Below are 6,415 nucleotides of genomic sequence, written 5' to 3' on the forward strand. Positions count from 1 at the left end.
AATAAGTTGGTGTTGGTGTGAGTCTGACGATTCCTAGATTCATATGCTGCCCCTCCCTTCCAATATCATTCATAGTGACAATTCCTGCCTATAGAGAACATATGAAACACACAAATGTTATAGATAAGCTGCCTAATATTGTCCTGGTGTCATGTTTGTGTAATTAGACTCATTTTTTTAATGGTATTAATCTACGAACAGTGTATTTTGCGTAAGAACCTTTACTAATCTAACCATCGCTCACATTGTTCGCTGCAGAGGCACTAAAAAGTAGTGCATGCAATGTAGGCATACACTCACCAGTGAGAATATAGGCTGCAGCAGATGCGCTAACTCTCCACTATTGAACAAAATGGTAGAAATCGATTAGATCTTCAAGACCAGGTCGCATGAGAAATGTGCTTAATGCTCCATGTTCATATTAGTCGCAAGATACCTTGCATTTTTCAGCTGTATCTGCAGGTGTCGCGCAAACATATTCTCAACTCAACCAATCCTATTTACTTTACCCTCTCCTCGCTCTGGTAAATCCATCATAATCCCCAGCTCGGATCCCCATAGGAACTAGCTCTCCCTGGTGAAGCTGTTAACAATGTAGCACACTCTAGGCAAGACTTCGTTGCATGTAAATCACAAAGTGTTTGTGCCATGTTAGGACTCAAGAAATAAGACATCCACTGTGATTTATCGGTTCGATCGGTTGTGAGTATTTTGTGTAAAAATACCTCTCAGCCATAGGAGTGAAGTAAAAATTATCACACTCAATGGTAGCTTTATAATGTTCGCGTTATTCTCTGATTAACCATAACCATGCTCTTTGCATACCCGTAATATGTATTAGTACCATGATGATATTCTGTTTCCTAAAATAATTATACAAAAATCGACCAAACTACCAACAATAGATCATAGATGCCACCGATAATATTGCAGAAAATGGAATCATAAAAAAAGCGCTCAAAGTTGAAAAAACTGCAATATGCCATATATTCTCCACTAGTGGTATTCTTGCTAGTGTTTGACGGATGATTCATCACATATTATATACATCAGTGTCCAAAACATTACTGTTTTAGGTCACAAACATGGTAGATAGTATGCAGATAAATATCTGAAGAATAAGCAAGTCATCTGAAAAGCATCCACAAATGCCAAAAAATTCAAATCCATCACTAGCACCTTAAAATATGTTAAATAGCACAAAATACAGGCTCCAGATTAGGCAAAAAAACATTCAAAAGGCAGAGGCAAAAGAATTGTAGGCTTATAAAAACGTAGTTGTGACAACAATACTACAGAACAACGCCTCACTTGCAACCATATATCGATGGGATATCAGAACTCTTCTCAACCTTTCTATTTATCATCCCTTTTCTCTTGCATTTGGCACTGTCGTCCAGACTATATTGTACTCGCCACAACATTCGATACACCCACTGTGTATTCACTGTTCACGTTTCCTGACACCCTATAATAAATAACAGATAATGACATAAAAAGAGTCTTAACTCATCTCAACACATAGAAAATATGACTAACAAAAATAGGCAAGTGTCTTATATTTTAGTCACCAAGATTTCACAAACCATGTTTTACAGGGGAGCTCAATGATATCTTATTTTAAAAACTAAGCTCCACTGTGTACTCTCCACCCCTTAGTTTGCACCCTAGAATCTCACTGGCAATCACCATATGGTACTTGTAATTGCCACATTGTTGTAATTTCTTGGAGACATAGGAAACATCAGGCAGATGCTTTATCCAAAGGACAATGTCTCTAATTTCAGTTTACATGGCTGCTTCTCTCCATAATATATCGACTTGATCGTTAGGTCGCTGAGTCACTAGTTCGACGCCTCCCTCGGACTTATTGCAAGAAAAAACAAACGTTGCAAACTCGAGCTGCGCTTGTCACTGGGATGAAAGTACCATTCTCTTGCAACACAGGGAGCACTCACCACTGTGCTGTGCATTTGCTTAACCTGTACTAGCGCTGGCACTTAGGCTATTTAGCGGTCCCAGCAGGGACACGGCACTAACGAGCGGTGTCAGATGAGCTGCACAACATGGTGCAGAGAAGGACCAAACATTTGGGCCATCTGATTTACAGCAGCGTGGGGGTGGGGGTGGATCTGAATATGTCAATATGGTTGACATATTTCAGATTCATTTGTTTTTATCCATTATTCATTTTAAAATTGGTTGTGTTAAAAAATGTGTATTTAAATAATTAAATTATTAATTAATATCATAATTTAATTAATATCATAAATGCAGAAACTAGTCGACTATTGGCTTTATTTTCCGACTATTAGTTGACAAGGAAAATCTTTAGTCGGGGGCAGCCCTAGATTCAGTGTTTTGTGGTAGAAAATGATGTGTATGTAAAATGTTGATTCACTGTTAAACCATCTGTTTAATAACTCAAAAGGGCCAATAAATGCATACACAAATAGATTAAATAAAGCAGACTCTGTCTTTATTGTGTAACATACGTTCAATAATGGAAACCAGTGAAAAAACTTGGAAAATAGCATCTTGCAACTTAAAATGTTCACAATTTGTATTTCTTAATCGGCTAAAGGCATATGGTCTTTCAGTCTCCAACTAGTTAAACCACCAGAGCTGGGCAATAGCAAATAGGCAATTTTGGCACACTGGATAACACTGAGGCGTGAATATATTTACTTGTGGTGGTTAAAGCGAAACACGCTGATGGAAAAAAATATCTGTGCTTAGCCCTCAATTTCTGGATGAAAGCTGTAAAAGAGAGAACTTGGGTGGATGTGGTTATGAGGTGTGATAAGGGCGTTGAAGAAATAATTGCAATTCTCCCGTCATGGAGGCTTGGGGTTGACTCCAGGTTACATTCTGCCTGTTAGGACTATAGAGCAGGTGGATGCAGGGAGATATAGACATGGAAATTAATTAAAATTCTCCCTCTCCTCCTATTCTCTTTTTATGCATACATAACCACTCATCGTTCATGACCACGGGGTTAAGAGCTGCAAAACTAGGAGGAAGGCAGAGAATAAAAGGTTAGAGTGGAGATGGAGGGATATACTGCAACAGAGAGTCGGAGAGAGGTAGCACAGTGATGAAGTTGAAAGATTAATAATCGCCTGGTACTTCGCTAACAGGCTACTAGATAGTTATATCCACAGCCACCAGTGTGTGTTGGCATTTGTTAAACCTTTATTCATCCAGGGAAAGGCTTAACGAGACCTAAACACTGCCCAGGACATCCACTATCAGCCACCAAGCTTTATTTTAGCTGTCCATAATCACCATTTCCTCCCAACATTGGATGTCTTTAATGCTAATTTAAGGCCCTGGAAACATATTTTATTAATCAGCTTTTGATTAGGTATTAAATGAACACACAACGTTTTGCCAGTTAATTAACATAAGAGATTTCTGTCTGTGCTGTTTTGTGGCAGTGGCTTAGTTGAAAAAAATGCTATCTTATTAATATCTGAACCACATTAACTTGTTAACTGCAAGCTAGCTAGCTTGGACTGACTGAACAGACCATGCTCATGGCTTGCTAGCATGTTGCGGTTAGCTTGTCAGCTACAGTTTGCCGACAATGCCTGTAAGTAGTAACAACAACACCAAGCTTCTAAATCCATATTCAGTATTTCACCAAGATTTTTTGTGCCTCTTTCTGGTGTTACAGGGCCTTAACATGGTTGTTTGTTTATGTTGCCATGGAGATGCCACTGTCAATTAATACATTCCAAAATGTAACTTTGATTTCTGTTTAATTTCTAATTTTATGAAGGACTTTAAAACTTAAAACACTGGAGACCAATATTGTTTTCAATTTCCAACTGATAGTCAACTCCTGTTTCTTTGATCCCCTGATTGTTCTTAACCAAGTCTTTATAATTGTAGCCATGACAAAGGTTCCTTAGCCTTAATAGTACTTTTTTCAACCCAAACCAAGTCATTTCTGTGCCTAAACCTAACCAAACCTTAAGCATAGCATTGTCATATTATAAAATTGTTTATTTTCTAACAGTGATTTAGGAACCACTGTTGTTCTGAAGGGCATGGACAAACAACATATTGTGTAATTTAATTTGGAGGATTTGTTGACTGAATTTTATGCTGGCTTGTGGAGAAATTTTGCTTTATTAGCTGATGTGCTGTACACCCTCTAGGTTACGTTTGATATTAATTAACATTTTTGCTAATGCCAAATTACATACTGTAGTCCAGGAACTTTCCTATGAATACAGTTACGTATCAGTTCCTTTCTACAGAACCTTTTTTCCCCCAACTTTATTTTTATGATTTTGTTCCAGTAGACCACAGATGCATAGAACTGAACAGACAGGTTACCAGGGGCAATGCAACACAGTTCAAATGTTATTAGTATGGCAGTTCGCTTTGTGTTCAGAGTTACTATCATTACTCCCATAGTCCCAGAAAAAGTGAGCGGCGTACAAAGAGAAACCAACACAGCATGAAGCAGAGATCACTTCCATTTTAAACGCTCTGAGGGAATTAAAATGACTGCTGTCTTATGACAGCCATATAGCAAAAACAAATACAAACCCAGTATGAGACCACTAAACAAATACGTCACAGGAATATGAATTATGAAGGAATTATTTGTTTGATTGTACCAGTAACCAACCGCAACCAAGAGGAAGGAGAGCAAAGAGAATAAATAAATAAATTAAAAACAATTAAAAAAAATTTTTTTCTTTTTCAATACAATATTTATGTTCATGTGTATACGCCATTTGGACCAATACTTTATTTGAATGTATTGATACAAAGCCTTAAAGAAAACGTCAGTTACTTATTTCATCGATTTATTTTATTATTGCTATCCACTCTCCTTTTGTTGGTGGCTCTTTATATAACCATTTCTTAGTTATTGCTTTTTTGCTTGCTACGAGTAGTAATACTTATCCTGAATGTTAAATTCAGTTGGAATATAAATATCTAATCTAATCTAATATCTAAATATCTGGTGCCAAAACTATAATCCATTTCAAAATTCACTACTGATTTTATTTCTCTTACTACCCCCATCCAATTGGTTTGGATTACTGAACAACTCAAAAAAAAGTCAGCCATTGAATTGTAACATTGTCTTCAGCGTTGCCCAGAATCTGGTCTATCATTCTGTAAATCTTTTCTTTCTTGGAGTAATAAAAAACCTGATAATGTTCTTCCATGAAAATTCTATCCATTGGCCAGAACTGGAGGTGGTGGATTGTATTTTACATATATTTAGCCAGTTTTCTTCAGTCAGTTTGCTTCCTTCTCCCATTTCGCTTTAAAGTAAAGTTTCTTGTGGCTGTTGCCCCTATATGCATCAATAAAAGCATGGATCGGTTTCCTCATTAATCTTTTTATTTGTATCAAAGTGGTGCCTAAGCTCAAAGTATCTATACAAATCCTGTGAGAAACATGTGAGTGTCAGTAAGATACTAAAAGCTTTCCAAGCCTGTATTGGTTGAGATGAAACAAGATGAAGTATGTAGTAAGTATTAAGTAAGTATTTTCTTACAGGACATTTTGACCTGTAAGAGATTCACACAACCAACTACTAAGTCAGCCTAGAGCCACATCATGTGCTAAAGTCTGTCTGTTACCTAACTGTGGAAGATTGTACTTTACTCTTGATTTTACAGACACAGTTCCCAAACCCAGTGTTTTCACCCACACATATTGATTACGCTTTAATTTATTTGTGATATAGCGGTGTCTTTTTCTGTGCACCTCCAAAGTAATGTGCTTTCATCTAAGTGTGTGAATGAACCAAAGAAAAGAAAAGAGAGAGATGGTGTTTTCAAAGCAGACATGGATAAAGTGTGTGTGTGTGTGTGTGTAGGTGGGTGGGCGTGTGCGTGTGTGTGTGTGAGCTCTTTCATTGGGTTTTTAATCAGGGTGTCACGCTCTCAGTTCCGATTAGGTACAGCAGGCAGGGCTCTCCAGCAAGCTGCTTCTGAACAACAACACCCTCTAAAAAGCAGATAATGCTTCCACACTCAGACTCAAAGAAAATCAACAACTCTCCCTCTCGCACTTGCTCTCTCTGCTCCTCTCTCTCTCTCCCTCCTCCACATCTGCGGTCCAAATCAGATCGATGCTGTGAGAAAATGAAACTCCACAATAACAGGAATGTGAGAGCAGCCTTCAGGTATGAGAATGTGTCTTGTCACGTGACACAAAGAAAACAAGAGAATCTAATATGTGGAGCAACCAATATGATTCAGTGTTGTGTCTTTTGGCCGTTCACATGTCACAAACCATTTTCAAAGACCATCAGATACAAGGCACAAACACACATACACACTGTGGAGTATATAGCACACTGCAGAGATGTACAACAACAATAATTGTGTTGGTGTGTTTGTGCGTCTGCAGTAACAATATGTGATCCTCACACTTC

Source organism: Morone saxatilis, unplaced genomic scaffold (assembly GCF_004916995.1).
Source record: "Morone saxatilis isolate NCDOM2014 unplaced genomic scaffold, NCSU_SB_2.0 Contig23, whole genome shotgun sequence".
NCBI lineage: Eukaryota > Metazoa > Chordata > Actinopteri > Moronidae > Morone > Morone saxatilis.